The following is a 22,085-nucleotide window of genomic DNA, read 5'->3' on the forward strand; positions in this document are numbered from 1 at the left end:
TGAAGAGTCGAATGCTTAACAGACTGAGCCATCCAGAGGCCCCTGTTCATTAAGCATTTTAAATGGTTGATTCTTCAATACTATTTGAAAACATCCCCTCAGCATTTCTACTTTTGGTGATGTCATATTCTAGCTTATTTAAATGAGGCATGATGTAGTGATCTAAATAAATCTGAATAGCATTGTAGAACATTTTTAAAATGAACAAATTATGGTGTCTAGGGATTCAGGTAATACTTAACACATCGTAAAACCAAATCTCATTAACATCTCTTCTGTGGCACCTGCTGGATGTGTCAATAACGTCTTTGTTTTAGAGATGTATAGTTTTAAGGTAAATGCTAAATTAGAAGTAATTTAATTTCTGGAGAAGCCAACCTATGCTAATTTTTAAACTGCTTAAAAATACAGCCTCATGATTACTTCTCTGTGAAAATCTGGATGTGCAAGAGTAGATTAGCCTAAAGTTTAATTAGACTTTTAGACTTTTAAATTTGTCATGAGGATAAAATAACATAATGTAAGCAAAATGCTGAGCATAGTTCCTGACACATAGTAAGCCCTGAGTACAAATCAGCAGTTATTATTGTAGGATGCTATCCAACACTCGTGACCCCTTTTCTCTGATGGCATTTTGGAGCTTTTGTGTCTTTAACTTTGGATTTAACTCATTTTGGGAGAAGGCGGTATTGTCTAAAGAAAATTTGAGTATTTGTGGAATGATTGTGTTCTTTCCATCCTTATTATTCAAGTGACAGAGAGCTACTTAAGTTCTTTGAACCTTGATATTTTCATCTTACAATAAGGGAGACCATATAGTAAGTCACTATTAATAGCACTGGTCTGAAAGTCTTATGGGCCTTGTAAAAATCTGTCTTTTTCCTAACCAACTGTAGGCTAGTTTCTGTACAATGAAAATATGTGAACACCTCAGTATCAGGTGTGGGTATCAAATGTATATAGATGAATAATATGTATATACAGCATATTAACACACTGTGTGACACATAGGACTCATTTAGGAAGTGGCACTTATTGCTTCAAACTTTTAAGGCATCTTTAAGTTTCTTTTTAATTAATGCTATGAGATATCAACTCTGAGGTTCTCAGTAATATTTATGGATTTCCTTGTGAGAAATATGATTATAGACCATGAAAAGGCCCCCCAAATAATTAAAAGATAAATGACATCATCAAAGTTAGCTTTTCAAATGGCTAAGAACTAATATAAGAATTTAATAGTATAATGGAGGTCAGAGCAGAATAATTAGGTATAGTAATGCCTTATTTATCTGGAATTGTAAGTTACATTTCTGTATCTGGAAATTTTATTAAAAAGCTTTGAACTCACAGAGACCTGGGTCTAATCATGCTCCGCTATTTAATCTGTCTGCCTCAGTTTTCATATACAATTTCCTTTTTAAAGTGGTGACCAATCACAAAAGAATGTTTTGAAAGGTAAATGTAATCATATTGGCAAAACCCCTTGTACAGTACCTGGCCCATAATGGGGATCCAATCGATTGAAGTGATCCCAGCCTCCGCAGCAGCAAAACTTGTTTTTATTCTACTCTCTTTGATGACAGTTATTCTAAATATTACCCATTTACATCTTATGCTAAATTTTTAGCACTTAATTTTATCTTTTCTGGGCTGTCCTTTTGTATGTTCATAATTACTCTGTATCTTAATGCAGAGATGCCTTCAGGGGATAATGTTTATAGGACTCTGTAATTTGACAAAATGGCCCAGTCCTGCTAATGCTCTTGAATTTAGTTTTGCTCTTTATGGGTTTAAAAATTTTTTTCTCTTGAGTTTTAGATCAACTGTGTGCCTGTCTGTAACAGAATACTGATCCCTTCTGCCTTACTCTAATGTTCTGTTTATTAAAAAGAAAACCAGATGACCAAACTCGGTAAAATTATGTTCACAGTAAGAACAAGCTGGCTCTGTATGAGAAATTGAGGGGTTTATAATGAGAACAGTCCTTAATGCCTGGATTTGGGTCTTTCTATTTCTGTGGTATGTGAGTGTTCTTTGCTTATTTGGGGATGCTCTGATATGACCCAGATATTCAAGGTTTCCATACGACCTCTACATTAAATGAGGTGCATTATATACGCATATTTTACTTGTATATAACACAACTTGTGTTTTTGGAAAAAACTGAAATATATAAGGTAAGCTGTAAAGTTTGAGTTTGATTTACTAAAGGGAAATTTATTAGGTGTTCTTGGGGTGATATTCTTGGGGGAGACATTGGAGAATGTGAATGCCACAACTGTCTTTAGCCTTGTTTGAGAGTTCTATTTAAAAGGGCACCTGGCTGGCTCAGTTGGTAGAACATGCAACTGTTAATCTCAGGGCCATGAGGTCAAGCCACATGTTAAATGTGGATCCTATGTGAAAAAAAAAAAAAAAAATCAAAAGGCTAGAAATTGGCTTCATGAGTTATTGTTTCTATAGTTTTCCTTACCCAGAGAGTGGTATCACAAGTGGCTAAAATGTCACACAGTGCTGTCGTTGGTCTCCTTCTTGTTCTGTGTATTATGGAGCTCCCTTTGATATTAGTCAAACCAGGTTTTCCAAGGTAGGAACTTGCCTATTTAAAACTAGCGTAAGCTCACTTATAAAATATTCTGTGGTTCCATGGTAAGTCTCCTGAGTTGACTGCTAAAGAGCTAGAATCCAGATGTATGATTAGGATAGTGATACTCAGTTTGTGGTGTAATGGAGAGATTTGGACCTTCTATTGGAACCAACTGGAAGGTATTGCTACTTTGGATGAGATGGTGATAATCTTTGGAGAGAAACCATGCCCTCCTGTGGGCTTAGAGCTTTATAAAGTCGAGGTCTCCTCTTCATTAGTTTCCTGGACTGCTCAAAGTCCTTCAGTCGTTTCTTAATGTTTGTACTTTTCAGGCTTTCACCTCTCTGTCATGTCTTCACTTTCCTCCTCTCCCTCTGCTCTGAGCAAAATTCTTTGTTAAACATGAGGCAGCGGCTGTCTATGCTGTCAGTTCCCTGCCACTCCCTCCCCCAGTCTCTTTTTTCTTTCCTTTCCTTGGCATCTGTCTCCTTCCATCCTGCTTCAAAAACAGCTCCTCTCTTCTTTTGCATTCTCTACTCCTTATAGCTGGTCTCCCTACACGCCTTTCCAATTCTATTTTAGAAAATGTGATACTTTGTTTCTACTTCTTTTTTCTTCAACTAGCCCACTGAAACCATTCTTGCCATCTCCTTACTGCTAAGTCAGAGGATACCCTTAAATTACCTTGCTTGTCCTGTGATGGATCTGGTGTTTGACTGCTACTTGTTTTGGGGATTCTTCTCAGTGATTGCTGTGGTGCCTACCTCTTCTGTCTTCTCTTTCCTTTAGAGCAGCTTCTCCTCAGTTTTCTTCTGAAGCATCTTTTCGTCTGCCTGTGCCTTGAATGTTATTGTCCCCTGGTTTCTTTCAGTGGTCTTTTCACTTGGCATTCTCCGTGGATGATCTTAGCCATTCCTTCAAACAGAAATCCATGATGACTCCGATATCTCCACAGTAGATCTCTCCTAAGGTGAGCTATGAACCGGTATATCCAGCTGACTTTTAAACATTTACATATGATTCTATCACAGGCATTTCATACCAGTGTGTCTAAAGCAGAATTACACCTATTCAGGACCCCAAGCCACAATCATGGAAGCTGTCCTGTGTTCATCCTTCTTCCTCCTCCTCCTCTCACCCCTTAAAGTCGGTTGTTTTTCCTTCCTATCTCTCAGTTGCCTGTCTCCCTGTACCCCCTCTCCCCCCACCCAACAGATTCCCTGTTGCCACTCTGTGGGGATAGAGTTCTAAGGATTGTGCTGTCAGATGACTGTGACCATTGCCTCATCCCAGGTTCCACCCTTCAAAACTGGCTTAGATATCCCTCCTGTTCTGGGAGTCCTTGCTGTTGGAGCACTTATCACATTGTATCATTATATATTTACTTGTCTGATTCTGTATTTACTAAAGAGCCCCTTAAGGAAGCAACTGTATCTTAGGTATTTTTGTAGCATCTGTGTCTAGCATAAGTACTTGGCATGTAGTAGACAGTTAATAAATATGTGAATGAATGCATAATGAAATGTACAAAGGCAAGAGTACAAAGAGCAGACCAATTGGGATCTATATCTTGACCTTGAGCAAATTAAGATATGTTTGGAAATTCCATTTCCAAATCTGAAAATGAGAATACAAATGAGTTACTTTATGTGAAGCTCCTCAGTACAGTGCCTGACACAGTTTAGGTGCTCTGTAAATTGCCCTCTAAAACATTTTGTTGTCTTTGCTGCCTAGTACCACTTTTGTAAACTGAATTCTCTGATTTTTAGAGTCCAGGGAGGAAGATTGTGTAGCAGCCGCTTTTAGTGCCTAATGTGACATTTCACAACACCATTTAGTTTAGAATGGGGGAAAAAGAAAAAAACAAACGGACTTTTCAAAGACACTATGAAACCTCATTGACATAAATTCCAAATTTTCTAGTGTACTGTTGCATCATCTTTTACGCATTTTATATCTGTAGCACAGTTACAGCCACCACTGTTGGGACAGCGAACTTAAAGTCCCCCGTGATCTTGTTAAAGAAATACTCAGTTTGGTTCAGTTATTACTCTGCTCCCTAAAGTTTGAGGACAGATTTATATTGTTTAAAACCGTTGGAACTGAAAGTTATGTGTATCCCACCCCCACCCGAGCCTCACAGAAATTTCCTTAGCCTGAACACCCCACTTGAGTGTATTATTTACGTGGTTTTACTGTCCTTGGGCGTCTTGGTCTACCCTTCAAGCCTAGTCGGAATAAGAAACCATCTAGGTTTCACATTAGTAGAATTAATACCATTGTTTTCCTCATTGCCCAAATGGTAGCCTAGAACGTGCATTAAAAAAATAAAGGACAAGAGGACTAGTGTTTGTTTTGGAATCAGAAACCCTCGCGCTAAAGTGTAAGCCAGAGTAAGAGTCAGTTACCTTTGAGGTGCAAGAGTCCAAAGAGGATTCCTCTCTGCTTTTCCCCAGGGGCGGGCTGGCCATTTAGAAGTTGTCAGGGCAGGCGTCGCCAGGAGAGGGCTTGAGCACACAGCCCGCTCTAGGACCTCGCAGGAGCCTCCGCGGGATGCACGCAGAGCACGAGTAGCAGTTTCCTTACTTCCTTCCCCGAGAATTGCGGGGCGCGCAGTCTGCCTGCTCGCTCGCAAGGGCTGTGTGCGGGCTCTCCCCGTCCGGGGCACGTCCCTACCTGAGCCTCCGCGGAGCGGGCCACGCGGGAGGGGGGCCTCGGGAGGAGGGACTGGACGACGACAGCGGCAGCGCGGAGCTGCCTGCCGCAGGCCGTTCCCCTCGCTGCTCGCACTCTCCCCGGCGAGCCCTGGAGGGGAGGGCGGCTCTGGCTCTGCGGCCGAAGGGCGCTGCACGGACCTCTGGCGGCCCGGCACCGGAGTCCTGGGCCGCTGGCGGGCGGGCCGCGCCTCTGCTTGACCTCGCTGGAGCCGGGGGCGGGCCGAGCAAAGGTGACTTAGAGAGACCTTGCGGTGCCGCCCTGGGCTGGGCTGGAGGGGAGGCGGAGGGACAGGCCGGCGCATTTGTGCTGGAGCTGGCCGAGGAGTGAAGGGTGGAGCGCGCTGCCGAGGATCCCCAGATCCGGCCCAGGTGGGTGAGTGTGTGCGCCCGCCGGGGGCTTTGCTAGGTCAGCCTCGGGGCGACAGAGGACACCAGGGGAGGAAGGGGGGAGGGCGGCCAGACGAGATCTAGGGATGTGAGTAGATCCAAGAATAGTTGGACGCCTGTGCGGGGAGCGGAGTGCAGCAGCGGGCGAGTGGGGAGGGGTGCGCGAAGCCGGGAGACCCTGATGTCCCTGCCTGGCCAGGGTCTTCCTGCCGGCTCCGGGTGTGCGTCGGGTTCCCACAGGAAGAGCCGCTGGGGGGAAAGCCTGTGGACAGATTTTTTTTTTTTTTCCTCCCAGCTAAATATTGGTAGTAGGTCAAGTGGGGCCCGAGTGGGAGGAGTAAGGCAGTGAAAGACATTATTGTCCTAAATAACCTTCCAAGTTAGTGATTTTTTGCATGTCTCTGCCCTGGCTGACATTGAGATGAACTTACCATCTGCTGTTTGGAGGCCGCTAAAATTCCAAGGAAACACTTGAGTGGATTAAAGAGAAAAGGAGAAATTATACTGGGGCTGGGGAGCGGGAAGGGAGGTAGCTTTTAACTTTGTTTTGATTAAGGATTTTTGATTACTCATAGGCTTTCTTTGTAGCCTAAACCAGTGGAGAATCACGTTCCCCAGCATTCAGAGCATGTGGCTAGTTGTTTTGTGTTTTCTGTTGTGCTGGTTTTTTCTGGATTTGGAGGGAGGCTAGTAAGAAAGGGAAGATACCAGGGAAGAGCTTAGTCCAGCTTTTGAGAGTTATTAAAGGTATTAAAAGTTTCTTAATTTTAATTAGATTCAAAGACAGACTGAAGGCATTTTGTTTTAGAGACATAGGGTAACTTAGGAATCTTTTTCAAAAGAGAAAAATGCTTGAAATGTGTGTTGGTGGAGGAATGTGTAGGCTAGAATATGGGGATCTAAGTATAAAAAAAAAAAATTTTTTTTTCTGTTTGAGGACACACCGAAGTTCATCTCTGGTCCAAATCATGTTTGATTTCAGCAGTGAAGTTGATGACTTTGGTAAATTAGCTCAATTTTGATTGAGTAGATACTTAATCTGAGCATGATGACCAGAGAGCTATTTCAGCCTTTGTCCCAGTACTACTTTTACTAGACTGGGATCTTTTTTTTTTTTTTTTTTTTTTTCAACGTTTATTTATTTTTGGGACAGAGAGAGACAGCATGAACGGGGGAGGGGCAGAGAGAGAGGGAGACACAGAATCAGAAACAGGCTCCAGGCTCTGAGCCATCAGCCCAGGGCCTGACGCGGGGCTCGAACTCACGGACCGCGAGATCGTGACCTGGCTGAAGTCGGACGCTTAACCGACTGCGCCACCCAGGCGCCCCTAGACTGGGATCTTAAAAGAATTTGTGTCACTGTGACTATGATTGCCAGACTCTAGTCTCCCCTCTTTAGAACCTCTTTAAAGGCTCATTTTAGGGAATTTCATTGAGGCCGAAAGTGACCCACATAATCTCTCTACCCTCAGTTGTACACCTTGCAGAATGAGGGAAATGAAAAAAGGTGTTAGATTTGCCATATTTAAAAGCAGATGCACATACTACAGGGTAGTATATAAATACAGTCAAGCACATTTAGAATACTGTATGTAAAATAATTGATAAAAATAGTTATGTAATACCATGTCTTAAGCTTTATGTACAGTTTATGACATTTACCATTTATATTCTAAGAAGCTTTTAGAAACTTATTAGTATCTTAGTATTCAAACATATAATTGTGTTTATCAGCTCTGTGAGGATTATAAGAATTTTTAATTCCAAGCAGAAATTTAGATTTTTTACTTGGTCCACATTATTCAGCATTATTCCTAAATTTTTAGCTTCTGTGTATAATCAGGAAATAGATTTCAAATTAATTTTGGAAGCAACTAGGACAGAAGTTAAATAAATAGGAAGTTTATGTAAAATGAAGCAGGTTTTCATTTTGATAATTTGTAAAGTATTTGAACAAAAATACATAAGGTTTTAATTAAGCAGTATGAGGCTGGGGGCGGGGGGGGGGGGGGGGGGGCCCGCGCAGGGAGAGTGTATATGTGTGATGAGCCTTGTCATGCTTGGTATGACCCAGGATCTTTTCCTGGTAAGTTTTTGTATCACAAGGATACCAAGTCTGTAACCTGCATGCAATTGTATTTCTCTTGAATTCCTGCTAGAGAGTGCAGTACCAGATTATATTCTGTCTAATGAATTTTGAATGAGTTACAGGCAGATACAATTTTCCTCTCATTTTAACTTAAGAGTAGTAAGGATATAACCCCCATACATTTTTATAATGGTCCACCATTGATTTGATATCTATTACTTTATGTAATTTTTTGTCCTTAATTCAGTAAGTATTTACACAGTGTTTACCTTGTCAGATAACTTGCTACACCAGTCAAAGCTAGATGAATAGAAGCAGGGTCTTCTTGAAAGGTTTTATTAAATATGCCTAAAGAGTTTGAACATTATCTTGGGAATTAGAATCACTGAAAGATTTTGAAGAGGGGAGAGATTTAATCAGATTTGCTCCTTACGGAAAGGATTAGAGGAAGGCCTGAAAACAGGGTGACCAGGTGCGGGAATTCAAGAGAGAGATAATCAGAGTCTGAACTAAGTTGGTGACTACTGAAAAGGAAAGCAAGGTACAAAGCCAAGAGAGACTCAAAAATAACCTAATAGGAGCCGATAATAGTTGAATATGCGGAATGGAGGAGAAGATGGAATCCTAGACAGTTCGCAGGCTTATGGCGAATAAACTACTGAAGGAGGGAATAAAGGGAGTAGGTGGAGGGTGAGTTCACCTTTGGACATGGTGACGTCCAAGAAGGGCATCCTTACTCATTCAATAAAAATTTGTGAATCGTTAGTATTGGAAGTCACCTGAATAAACATGGAGTTTGAGGCTGAAGGAGTAAATAATGTCACCTCGGAGACATCCAGCTTGAAAGAGTTTGAAATCAAAGGATTGAATACTTATATTAAAAGACAAAAAGGGAAAAACGGAGCCAGTGGAGAACACTGAGCAAAATCAGCCAGAGAGGCAGGTAAAGTCCAGAACAAGGGAGGCCAATGGGACAGTTGGGTCAACGAGTTGAGGTAACAACTGATGGGGGAAGTTCTAGAAGCATGGCATAGGAAGAAGGTGTATTGCAATGAGCTGCAGAGTAAATGGGAAGCAAGAAAGTAGAAATAATGAAGACAGACTGATTTTCTGTAGACAATCATAATTGTAGAATAATTAATACGGTTTTGTTCCTTTCTTTCAATTCTTAAATCTCATTTATTTTTCATGTTCCTAATGTACTGGAGAGGGCCTTCAGGACAATACTGGATGGAAGCTGAGATGGTGGGAAACGGTGTTCATCCCTGATTTTTAAAAAGGGGCATGTTTCTAATAATTCACTATTAAGAGTGATATTTAATAAATACCATTTCTCAGATTATTGAAGTTCTTTTTAATTCTTGTTGAGGTTTTTTAAACACTAAAGGGTATTGGATTTTATCAGATTCTTTCTGCATTTAATAAGAGCATCATAAGGTTTTTCTTTAATTTATTAAGGTGGCAAATTATATTTTTTCAAATTAATGTTTTTAGACTTTTTCTGATGATATGCCACCTTTGTGTAATTGGAATAAACCTAATTTGGTCATTATGTATTATCTTTAACATTCTCCTCGATTTGGTTTCTTTTGGATTTTAGTATCTATTTATGAATGAGGTTGGTTGGTAATTTTTCTTTCTTTCTTTCTTTTTTTTTTTTTTTTTTTGGTTCTGTCCTCATCAGGGCTTGGTATCCAGGTTATTATACTGGCTTCATAAAATGAGTTTGGGAGTATTCTCTCTTTTGCTGTTCCCTGAAAGAGCTTATATGTAATTGAAGTGGTCTGTTCCTTCTTATAAAGCTATTTTTGTGGGATTTTTAAACTAGTAATTAGACATATTTAAAGGCTATAGGACTATTTTAGTTTTCTGTTTCTTTTGGGGTCAATTTTGACAAGTTCTCTATTTCTAGGAATTTATCCTTTCCATTTAAGTGTTGAAATTTATTGTTATAAGGTTTTTCATAATAGTCTTAGTATTTTTTTTAACTTATTTTTAATCTGTAATTAAATATTTTTTCCTAATGTTTTCCATTTTTTTCCTAATATTCATTTGGATATTTCCAATTAATATCTCTTTAATATCAGTCTCATTAAGGCTTTGTTTATTTGATTATTTTTCAAAGAACTCTCTTTAGCTTGTTATTTGTTGCCATCTTTTTTGTTTAAAATTAATTTTTTTAGTTATCTCCATCACTTTTTTTTTGAGTTTATTTCCCTAGGCTCTATACATTTGTTATCCTCTGTCTCTTGGAAGGACATAATTTGTTCAAAATTTGTTCTTTTCCAGATTTCAAGTTGTAGGTTTCATAATTGTAGTATTTTGTGACTTAATATATTCCTGCTGGTTTTTATCCATTACTTTATTTTATAGACTTAATCATGTATTTCCTGAGACTTCATCTTTCTAGACTAAGAACTGCTAATATGTGTAGAGTGCTGCCCTTCTAATACTTAAAACACATAATACTTTTGCAAAGGTTTTAACTACTTCCAAGTTTTTTTTCTCTTACCTCACTCTTCTTGTTGTCATTGGTTGGTATTTCTGTTTCCTTTACCGACTTGCTTCTCATCTTCTTCCTCTTTCCTTCACCCTGACAACTTCTTTTCTACCTCTTGACAGTCTGCATGGTGGAGGAATGATCATCATTCCCTTGTCTTCACCTGTTTCTCACTGTCTTTCCAATTTTCTACCTGTTCCTCCCCCCACCCCCATCCTTGGAGGATTTTTCCATTGTCCGTTCTACATATGCCATCTTGTTCTTTCCTTCTCTGCAGAAACTTGGCTCCAGCACCAAAGAGGAAAAAGCAGATAACCTGTGTCTAATTTTCTTTGGATGCTCACAGGTTCACCCTTATTTACTGCACAATCTTTGTTACTGCTCATTCAGTCCATCCAACTGATGACAACAAAGTCAGGGAGACTTTGGGCAAGGCCCAAGAAGAAAGCACAGATGGGACAATATGGACTTGCTCTTATTTGGAGTCCTGAGCTGCAGGCTCCAGTATTAGTGACCGTGGTCTTGCCATGTGACTCTGGGCGGCTCATTCTTAGGTCTCCTATTCCTCTCATGTAACACAGAATTATTAAAACAGACGCCTTCTCTCTACTTCAGGAGTTGCTGTGAGACTCAAATGATGAAAGGCTAAACCCAACAGTTTTACAAGAGACAGTCTTCCCATGCTTTATTTTCAGAAAAATGCCTTGAAAGGATTTCATGCTCAATTCAGGAACAGAGAAGTGGTTTGTGGCTTGGGGTGTTGGATCAGAGAAACCCTGATGGGAAGCCGTAGGTGTCATGGGAATGACAGGAAGCAAGGAAGTTGTGCTCAGTGGTTGAGATTCAGGGGAGGGGCATCTGTCCTCTGGTACATGGGAACTAGAGACATGGACATGTCGTTACACCTGGTAGCTGGAAACTATTCTGTAGCTGCATCATTACCTATTTATTATTTGCTACACTTAGGATACTGCCTTTTTGAGTTTACTTGAGAAATCAACCTTTACTTACGGTGTTTATATGAGGGAGATTTTGTTGTTTCACATTCTAAACAACTGAATTAAAAATTAAGTTTGTGAATATAGTTCTCCTTAGTAAAATTTCTTACTTGTGATAGAAAGGACTTAATTGTGAATATTTTCCTCATTTATTTTTGTTACGTTAGTTTGTGTTCTGGATTAGTTGCTTAAAATCCCAAGGTCGTAGAATCACTCTTAGACTGTAAAACATCTAGTCTGGTGATCCTCAAAAGATTTCCCTGGGGCATAGGGCAAATGCAACCACCTTTCTGTCCGCTAAGGCACCTTCACAAAACACAGTTCCAAATGGTTGATACAATGATCTGTTAACCTTTGACAGATGAGGAAAGGAAGGCCTGCAGAGAGGAACAGCCACTTTCCCAAGTCTATGTAGAGAGGTGGGGGCCACGTTCAGAGCTAAACCCAGTATTCAGCCTCCAAATTTAGTGCTGAAAGAACAACCCCACTGTATCACACTCAGCTTCAGTTAGAAAATTTATCCATTAGAGAAGATAGTCTATCTTGTTTCAAAGCTTATGCGGCCATCTATTAGCTAATTTCTTAGTTTGACAAAAGGATACCAACTTTAGAAACAAACAAATGGCCAAGAATATTGCAGTGTCTTCAGAGTTTGCACAGAATACCTGTATTCCAGGCTCTCCACAGAAAATGCTGTCCCTCTTTTTGTGAAAATATTGCTTGATAGAGGTCACATTTTTGGAAGATAACAGAATTCATCCCTTTCTCTAGATAGTCTAATTTTAGGATAAATATATCAGAATACTGCATCCTGGGATGTATTTTCTTGATTTTCTGAAAAATAGCCCTTGCTAAGCTGTAAGTTAGAATTATATCCTCAATTTCTGTTGAGGGGCATTTCAAAAGAAAAAAAAATTTTTTTAAATGTTTGTCCATTTATGGGAGACGCAGAGCATGAGTGGGGTAGGAGCAGAGAGAGAGAGGGAGACAAAGGATCGGAAGTAAGCTCCCGGCTCTGAGCTGTTAGCATAGAGCCATACGGAGGGCTCAGACTTACAAACCATGAGATTATGACATGAGCCGAAGTTGGACACTGAACCGACTGAGCCACCCAGGTGCCCCTGAAAAAAAAGATTAGCTTTAATGAAATTATTATTCTGCCCTTGAATACTCTCATTCCCCTATACATTCCCCTGAAAAAGAAATTAGAGCTAAGGGCAAAGAGGGAGTTTGTTTTCCCTAAAGAATTGATATGTATTTTTTCCTTGTGGACAATTAAAAGGGCATAATTGTATTTCTCTTTCTGTTTTGGCCTTAAGAGAATTCAGAGCCAGATTTGTGGCTTGTCCACAGTATCTTGGTGGGCTCCATCACTCTTTTTTTTTTTCTTTTTAATTTTTTAATGTTTATTTTTGAGAGAGAGAGAGAGACACACACACAGGACGTGAGCAGGGGAGGAGCAGAGAGAGAGGGAGACACCGAATCTAAAGCAGGTTCCAGGCTCTGAGCTGTGTCAGCACAGAGCCCGATGCTGGGCTCAAACTCACGAACTGTGAGATCGTGACCTGAGCCAAAGTTGGTTGCTTAACCGACTGAGCCACCTAGGTGCCCCTGTGGGCTCCATCACTCCTAATACCATCAGAAATTTGGTATTTTCATAGCCTCCCAGGTTGGAAATCCCTGGATTACAACGTTCTCTTGTGAATTATGAATGTGGTTGAATGTGGTTATGCCTCAGAGTGCATTCATGTATGATGATTGTATTTTAGTTTTTTTTTCTGCAAGCAGTAAATACTAAGTAAATAGTTGTTACAATGTTAGAAATAGATTTGTACTTTATACTATGGTTTTATTTTATGTCAACAATATATGCACTTGGGTATTGACTTGGTAATAGATAATTTCAAGTACCCAAGTTAAAATATATGGCAAATGTTACAATTGGAGCCTTTTCTTATGATTTTTATTTGTGGTAAAATACAACGAGCATAGAGTTTATTCTCTTTACCATTTATTTTTTTTTAATTTTTTTTTTAATTTTTTTTTTTTTCCAACGTTTCTATTTATTTTTGGGACAGAGAGAGACAGAGCACGAACGGGGGAGGGGCAGAGAGAGAGGGAGACACAGAATCGGAAACAGGCTCCAGGCTCCGAGCCATCAGCCCAGAGCCTGACGCGGGGCTCGAACTCCCGGACTGCGAGATCATGACCTGGCTGAAGTCGGACGCTCAACCGACTGCGCCACCCAGGCGCCCCTATTCTCTTTACCATTTATAAGTGCATGGTTCAGTCACATTAGGTACATTCACAGTGTTGTGCAACCATTACCACCATCCATCTCCAGAACTCTTTGCATCTCTTAGTTTCATCTAAACTGAAACTCTAAACCCGTTAAACAATAATTCCCCATTCCCTTCTTCCCCCAGCCCTTGGCAGCTGTCATTCTACCTGCTGTCTCCCTGAATTTGACGACTTTAGGAACCTCCTATAAGTAGAATCACTCAGTATCTGTCCTTTTGTGCCTGGTTTATCTCACTCAGCATAATGCCTTCAGGGTTCATCCATGTTGTAGCAGGTGTCAGAAATTTCTTCCTCTTTAAGGCTGAATAGTATTCCATTGTAAGCATACACACATTTTCCTTAGTCGTTCATCCATCGATGTTACATTTGTGTTGATTCCACCTTTTGTCTGTGTGAACGAACAGTGCTGCTGTGAACATGAGCGTACAAATATCTTTTTCAGTGTCTACTTTCAATGCTTTTGGTTATGTACTCAGAAGAGGAATTCCTGGACCCTATGCTAGTTCCCTTTTTTTGAGGACTTGCCATAGTGTTTTTCATAGTGGCTACCCCATTTAACATTCCTACCAGCAGTGCATAAGTATATTAATTTTTCTATATCCTATCCAGCACTTGTTATTTTCTCTTGCCATTGTTTTGTTATGGTAGCCATCCTAATGGGTGTGAAATGTGGAAAAACATTTTTTAATAAGTAGAGTTAATCACTTTTTTATCCAAATGTCAACCTCAGGGTTGACAGACGGTCTCTTCTTACATTGCCCCATACTAGCCGTGCAAGGCCATGATTTTCCTTTATTTTCAAAACCAGAAGTTGCCCTGTTGAAGTGTAGTGGAGGGCACATAGCTCCAAGTCTCCCTGGTTTGCTCTTTTCCCTCCTTTCCCTCGTTAGTGAAAATGCAGCTGCACAAAGCATGGGTAATTCTCAGGGTTTCCATGGATTTAAGACTAGGTGTAGGTCTAAATATCCATATTATACCTTTATTTTCATTATCTTTCTGTATTCTAGATAACCAGATGTTGCCTTGCTGTTGTATTTTGAAGGGTCATTGCTTAATTGAGAAGAATTTTATCTTGTCTACCGAGTTAGCATAGGAAGATGGAAAGATATATTTGAATCACCACAGATATAAAATATGAAACCAGGAAATTGATATACTTGAGAAAAGTCAAGCCTATCTTCATTTGTACATGGGAACTAATAAAATATCAAAGCTAGAAAGTAATTAACCTGGGCATTAGAATTGAACAGGGAATTTAACATATTCTGTAATGAAATTATTTGATCTTTAGTCATATTTAGGAGCACAAACTTTCTGTAAATCTTGAAGTCAAAGTAAAATTTTAAAAACTAGGGAGAAAATTGGGGAAAATGTAACCACAAAGCCATGAAAAGGATCTTAGAGGTCCTCGAATTTTCCTCCATTTGCAAGAATCCTCTCTTTAGCTAGATAGTCATTTTATGTGCTTGTGAAACTGCCATCAGTGGATATACAGGCAGTGTACTCCAATACTTCCAGGCTTGGAGCCCGAGTCCCACAGACCTGGGTTTGAATACCAGCTCTGTCACTTAATAGTTGGCTGATCTCAGGCAGGTCACGTAATCTCAATAAGCTTGAGTTTCTTCATCATTAATAATACCTACCTCACAGGATTGTGGGAGGATTATATGAAATAGTATGCCAGGTATTTATCATAACACCTGACATATGGTAAACATACCTAGATGTTGGCTCCTCCTCTTCCTGCTGATACTATTATACGGGAGTTTTTTCCTTACGACCACCCATTCCCCTGTGGTAAAGCTAAAAGTAAAAGAAGGTTCAACCTTACATTAAGGTGAAGCTTTTTCCATTTTTCTTTTAATTCACGTCTGTGCTCTGCAACATCACAAAAACTTAATGTTTCCTCTCCTGGGACAATACCTCAGCTATTTGGAGCAACTAGTAAATTCTACAAACATCCACAGGTTCCTTCAACTGTTACTACAATGTCAGGCTTTCCAGATCGTTTTCTTACTCTGCAATGATCTCTCTCAGGTTTTTTCTAAAAATGCGTCCTCCAGAAGTGAAGCCAGTGTTCCACATGAAGTTTGAATGCAGAGCATGGCACTTCGCATTGGCTTTCCATTCTGCTGGAGGAAGAGTCTTGATTGCTACGGTGTCCCGCAAAGTCCCATGGGAAGGGCCCTGCTCCCCTACCTCATGGCCTCTCATGTGCTTCACTCCACAACCCCAGCTTTGTTCTGAGGACAGTGGCCTCCTTCTGTCCCACAGACTGGGAGCCTTTTCCCCCTCAGAACGTTCACTCTTCCCTTTCCTGGAACACACTTCTCCCAGGTCCTTGCCTGGTTCTCTCCCTCAGCTTTGACAGCCTTTAACTCAGTGGCACCTGATCACTGAGTTCTCTGGCCATCGTGTCTCCCAGGACTGGCTTCCCCCTTCCCAGCTTTATTTTTGCTTTCAATGTTTTCCACCATCTAACAGACATTTCTAGCTGTTTCCTCCCAGTAGACTATAAGTTCTCTGAGTGCAGGGAGTTTGGTCTATATTGTTCGTTGCTGATCCTCTGAAGCTTGGCATGCCTGGCATGGTGTAGGTGGTGATGAGTATTTATTGCATGAGAAGCATAATGACTCCCCTTTGATTAGTAGTTGTATCATAATGGGTGACGGCCATTAAGGAGGGCCCTTGTGGGGATGAGCACTGGCTGTTGTAGGTAAGTGATGAATCACTGGGTTCTACTCCTGACACCAACACTACACTATATGTTAACTCATTTGAATCTAAATTCAATAAAAAAGAAGTTGTATTGTACTGGGCTTGGAAGGGCCATGTGGGCACCAGTTCAGTCATGGATCAATTTTTAAAAATTTTGAAGACAAAAATAATTTAAGTGCTGCACTCAAAGAAGGGAAAATAAGCCACATTCACTGTTTTAAGACTCTAAGGATTTTCACATTACTTTGGTTGTTTAATCAATATTTTATTTTACATACGGTTTTATGTGTGCAGAAGATTTTTTTCTATAAAATCCAATATAGGTTTTTAAAATAAGAATACTTGTCCTTTAACTGTATCTTTTTTTTTTTTTTTAAGTTTATTTACTTATTTTGAGAGAGAGTGCACGCAGGGGAGGGGCAGAGAGAGAGAGGGAGAGACAGAATCCCAAGCAGGCTCTCAGCGCAGAACCTGACACAGGGCTTCAGCTCACAAACCGTGAGATCATGACCTGAGCCAAGACCAAGAGTTGGATGTTTAACCGACTGAGCCACCCAGATGCCCCTCTTTAACTATATCTTAACAGAGCTCTCCAAGTAGTGAGCTTCAGATGAATAATCCTTTCCACTTAGAATGGGCAGACCCCCAAACCAGGTGGCTGATCTCTTCTGTTTGCCATACAAAGATTGTATTCTGTTTGTGCCATGACTTGCAAAACTTGGGAAGCACTGCTTTAATTAAAATGCTTTCTTCAGATGGAATTAGAACCTACTGAATTGTGATCCTGGCATATTTTAGTCTCCTCCCTCCCCCCCCCCCCCCCCCCCCCCCCCGGTTAAGAACTGCAAAACACTTGTTAAAACAATGAAATATCAAAATTCTGTAATAACAAAGTTAAAGTTACCGTCTTTCTGGACTTAACACTGTTCCCACATAGACCGAACTGAAGGCGTTAGAAAAGTAGGAGATGGAAATCAGGGTATAGCTGTCTAGTGGAATGGGCATCAGGAACAGAAAAACTGCTTACGCTTGCAACAACATGAGTGATTCTGAAAAACATTGTACTTAGTGAAAGAAGCCAGACACAAAAGAGTGTGTCGTACATGACTCCATTTATTTGAAATCAAGAACAGACAAACCTAAAGAAAGCATGGTTATGGAGATGAGAGCGGTGGTTGCTGGGGGTGGGGAGAACAGCAGGAGAGTGACAGTAAAGGAGCACAGAGAATTTGGGGCAGAGGGTGGGAGTAGAAATATTCTGTATCTTTGTAATGGTGCTGGTGACATGGGGTATAGATTTGTGAACATTCATTGAACTATACTCTTAAAATGGACTTTATTGTATGCAAATTTTAAAAATTCATTTAAAAAATGAGATTTGGTAGGTGTTACTTCTGCTATGTATAACTTTTTGTAGTTATTTTCATCAGAACTACCAACTACAGAATCTTTGAATAACTTTTGAAAATCAGATTTGTTTAGATTACCATAAAACTTCCCTGCTTTTAAAAATGATTGTTTATACCTCTGGTGGCACATCTTGAAAAAAGAAATTTATTTCAAGGATACATAAAATATATAAATCTGTGGTGAGTGGTTATATAAGAGTAAGCTATTTTTAGGTAGAAGCTTTGCAACCATAATGAGACAAGAATGTGCTTAACAGAGTCTCAGTTGGGGTTTTCATTCTGGATGCCTCCGGAAGCCCTGTGTTCTGCACTGTTTGAGAGTACCTGCAAACATTTTGTGTTTAATGCAAAGCCAGTGTTTGAAAATTTGATGCAAACATCAGTTCTTGAGTAGACATATCTAAAGGTATTTTTCTAATTGTGAAGTTATGAGAGATATGGAAGATATGCAGTAGTGTACAGAAAGCTATCTTCTGTTGACGATGGAGAGAAATATAAAAACCAGAACCCAGCAACCACTGGTGGGGTTTTGGTGGGTCTTAGTTTAGGGGTATTAGCGAACACACAAATGCAGTATACATGACTATTTAATACTGACGTTGTTTTCAGTAGCATCAGTGAATATTTTTCTTTTACAGACATACTCTTTGAAAATATGTTCGCATAAGAAATGTATTATTTTAAGTCCCATTATCAGTATTGAGTGGTCTTTTTACTAGGCCCTTACTCTTGCTAAATATCATTTTTTACAGTTTTATTGAGGTATAACTTCTACACAGTACTACGCATATTTAAAGTGTAACTCAGTTTAATGGATGTTTACAGTGGGGAAACCATCATGCCAATCAAAATAAAGAATGCTTACTTCCAGAAGTTTCTTCCTGCCTTTTGTAATACCTCCCACTTTCCCACCTACCCCAGTACAAGAGACTATTGATTAGCTTTCTACCACTACAGATCAGTAGGCATTTTCTAGAATTTTACATAAATGGAATCATACAGTTTGTACTTTTTTGGAGGTGTAGGAGGTTGGCTTCTTTAACTCAGCCTAATTATTTTGAGATTCATCTATATTGTTGCATGTATCAATAGTTTACTTTTTATTGCTGAGTAGTATTGCATTTTACCATGTACCAGGATTTTTTTTTCACCTGTTGCCAGACATATGGATTGTTTCTAGTTTTTGGCTATTGTAAATAAAGTTGTTAGCATTTGTGTATAAGTCTTTGTGTGGACATAATGTTTCATTTCATTTAGGTAAATACCTAGAAATAAGTAGAATAGCCAGGTCATATGGGAAATTAATGTTTGTGGGACTTCTTTTTTGATTAAAAAAAACTGAGGTAGAATTTATATAACATAAAAATATCTATTTTGAGTGTGTAATTCAGTGGCATTTAGCAAGTCACAGTGTTGTGCAACCATCACTCTGTCTACTTTCAAAATATTTTCATCACTTCAAAAGAGAACTTTGTACTTACTAGGCAGTCACTCTGCATCCTCTGAAAATGATTAATCTGTGTTTTGTCTGTATGGATTTGCTTGTTTTGAACATTTCACATAAATGAATTATACAATATTTGAACTTTTGGTGTCTAGCTTTTCACTTACAACACTGTTTTCAATTTTCATGCACACTGTAGCATGTATCAGTGCTTTGTTCTTTTTATGGCTGAATAGTTTTCCATTGTATGTATGTAACACATTTTATGTATTCATCCATTTGTTTATGGACATTTGGGTTGCTTCCAGCTTTTGACTGTTGTGAATAGTGCTGCTTTTAACATTTTTGTACAGGTATTTGTTTGAAAATGTTTCAGTTCTTTTGGGTATATACCTAAGACTGAATTTCCTGGGTCACATGGCAATAGTCTGTTGAGCGTTTTGAGGTGCCACCAAACTTTTCCACAGCACCTGTACCATGTTACATCCCCACAGGAGTGCATGTTTCATTTTCTCCACATCCTTGTCAACACTTGTTATTTTCTTTAAAAAAAAAAAAAACAAAAAAAAAAACTATAGCCATCCTAGTAAGTATAAAGTGATATCTCAGGGCACCTGTCTCAGTCAGTAGAGCATGTGACTCTTGATCTCAGGGTTGTTAGTTCAAGCCCCAAGTTGAGCAGGGAGCATACTTAAAAATTAATTACTTAAAGTGATACCTCCTGGTAATAATTTGCATTCCTCTAATGACTGAAGGGGTTGAACATCTTTTCATATACTTGTTGGCCATTTGTATGTTTAGAGCAATGTCTGTTCAAGTCCTTTGCCCTTTTGTATTATTTTTTTTTTTAAGTTTGTTTATTTGAGAGAGAGTTGAGCAGTGGAGGGGCATAGAAAGAGAATCTCCACACTGTCAGCACAGAGCCCAGTGCGGGGCTTGAACCCACAAACATGAGATCGTGACTTGAGACAAAGTCAAGAGTCAGATGCTTAATCAACTGAGCCACCCAGGCACGCCCCCTGTACCCATTTTTAAATTGGGTTGTCATTCTGTTGCTGAGTTAGATGAGTTCCTTATACAGTCTAGATACAGGTCCTTTACTGGATAAGTGGTTTCTCCCAGTCTCTTACTTGCCTTTCATTTTCTTAACATTGTTTTGAAAAGCAAAAGTTTTGATATTGAAGATATCCAAGCTTCTTATATATATAAGTATATATAATAATAATACGTGTGTGTGTATCTTTGTATGACCTATATAAAAAAATCTTTGCCGGGGCGCCTGGGTGGCGCAGTCGGTTGAGCGTCCGACTTCAGCCAGGTCACGATCTCGCGGTCCGTGAGTTCGAGCCCCGCGTCGGGCTCTGGGCTGATGGCTCAGAGCCTGGAGCCTGCTTCCGATTCTGTGTCTCCCTCTCTCTCTGCCCCTCCCCCGTTCATGCTCTGTCTCTCTCTGTCCCAAAAATAAATAAACGTTGAAAAATTAAAAAAAAAAAAAATCTTTGCCAAGCCCATAGTTGCTAAGATTTTCTCCTATGTTTTCTTCCAAAAGTGTTCGAGTTTTAACTTTACATTTGGATCTATAATCCATTAAGAGTTAGATTTTGTTTTTGTTCTCATTTTGATACATGGAGAGAAACTAGACTCCTAAATACAGATATCCTTGTTATTGTTAAGATGTCTGGTCTCCCCAAATTGATTTATAGAGTCAAAATAATCCCAGGAAGAATTCCAGTAGGGTTTTTGTGTTCTTTTGTTTTTTGTTAGAAATTGACAAACTGATTCTAAAATTTATGTAGAAATGTAAAGGACCTAGTATAGCTAAACCAATTTTGAAAGAGAACAAAATTATAAGATTAAGACTACCTGATTTGAACACTTACTATAAAGTTATAATAATTGGGAGAATATGATACTGATGAAAGAGTAGGCACACAGATGAATGCAACAGGTCAGAGATTCCAGAAATGATCTCCACACATATCTGATTAAGTCTTGATAAAGGTGTCAAGGCAATTCAGTGGAGGAAAGGATTACATTTTGCTTTGTGGTTGATGTTGACTTTTGTGTATCAATCTTACATCCAGCAACCTCACTTCTTATATCTAAATAATTCTAGATTCTCTGACATTTCTATTCAGACATCCATATCTTTTGAAAACATTTCTCAGTTCTATCTTTAGTTTTTTGGCTAAATGTGTTACTAGGGCTTCACAAACGTTGAAAAGAACTTGTGATGGGCATTCTTATACCTTATTTTAAGAGGAATGCTTTTAATATTTTAACATGGAATAAGATGTTTGCTCTAAGTTTTTTTGGTAGACTTTTTCAGGGTTTTTTTTTTTTTTATATTGAAGTTTCCTTCTCATATATTTTTTATTTTTTTTTTTAATTTTTTTTTCAACGTTTATTTTTGGGACAGAGAGAGACAGAGCATGAACGGGGGAGGGGCAGAGAGAGAGGGAGACACAGAATCGGAAACAGGCTCCAGGCTCCGAGCCATCAGCCCAGAACCTGACGCGGGGCTCAAACTCACGGACCGCGAGATCGTGACCTGGCTGAAGTCGGACACTTAACCGACTGCACCACCCAGGCGCCCCTCCTTCTCATATATTTATATATATTTGTGTGTGTATATGTATGTACAGGCATACACACAAAATTGTAATTTTCTTAAAACTTAGTTTTTTAGTTGGTTTACTTTTATTGAATCATTTTCTGTATATATATATATATATATATATGTAATATGCTTGTAAATTACAAACGTAGAAATCTGTTAATATAATCATGTAAGATTCTTTTGATAGATTCTAAAAATTGAGCTCACCTTAAATTCCAGGAAAAAATACCCACCTTAGTTGGGATGTATTTCCTCTTTATGCGTAATTTAGCATACTAATATTTTGCTTATAATTTTTTAATCTATTTTGCT

General features: G+C 39.3%; 1 protein-coding gene and 1 long non-coding RNA gene across 3 annotated transcripts in view; one reads left to right on the top strand and one right to left on the bottom strand.

The window, feature by feature from the left end:
- The window catches only part of LOC115527973, an 87,084-nt gene extending 81,898 nt beyond the window's left edge, over positions 1 to 5,186 (bottom strand). Inside the window, exons 1-2 of one of the 2 annotated variants that reach the window (XR_003973121.1) lie at positions 4,999 to 5,186; positions 3,275 to 3,505 (exon numbers count right to left, since the gene is read on the bottom strand). This is a non-coding gene — a long non-coding RNA (uncharacterized LOC115527973). The remainder of the gene's footprint in view (positions 1 to 3,274; positions 3,506 to 4,998) is intronic. The other variant, XR_003973122.1, reaches the window with a different exon arrangement.
- OSBPL1A (oxysterol binding protein like 1A) overlaps positions 1 to 22,085 on the top strand; it is a 245,650-nt gene that overhangs the window by 107,497 nt on the left and 116,068 nt on the right.

The sequence above is a fragment of the Lynx canadensis genome, chromosome D3 (assembly GCF_007474595.2).
Source record: "Lynx canadensis isolate LIC74 chromosome D3, mLynCan4.pri.v2, whole genome shotgun sequence".
Taxonomy (NCBI): Eukaryota; Metazoa; Chordata; class Mammalia; order Carnivora; family Felidae; genus Lynx; species Lynx canadensis.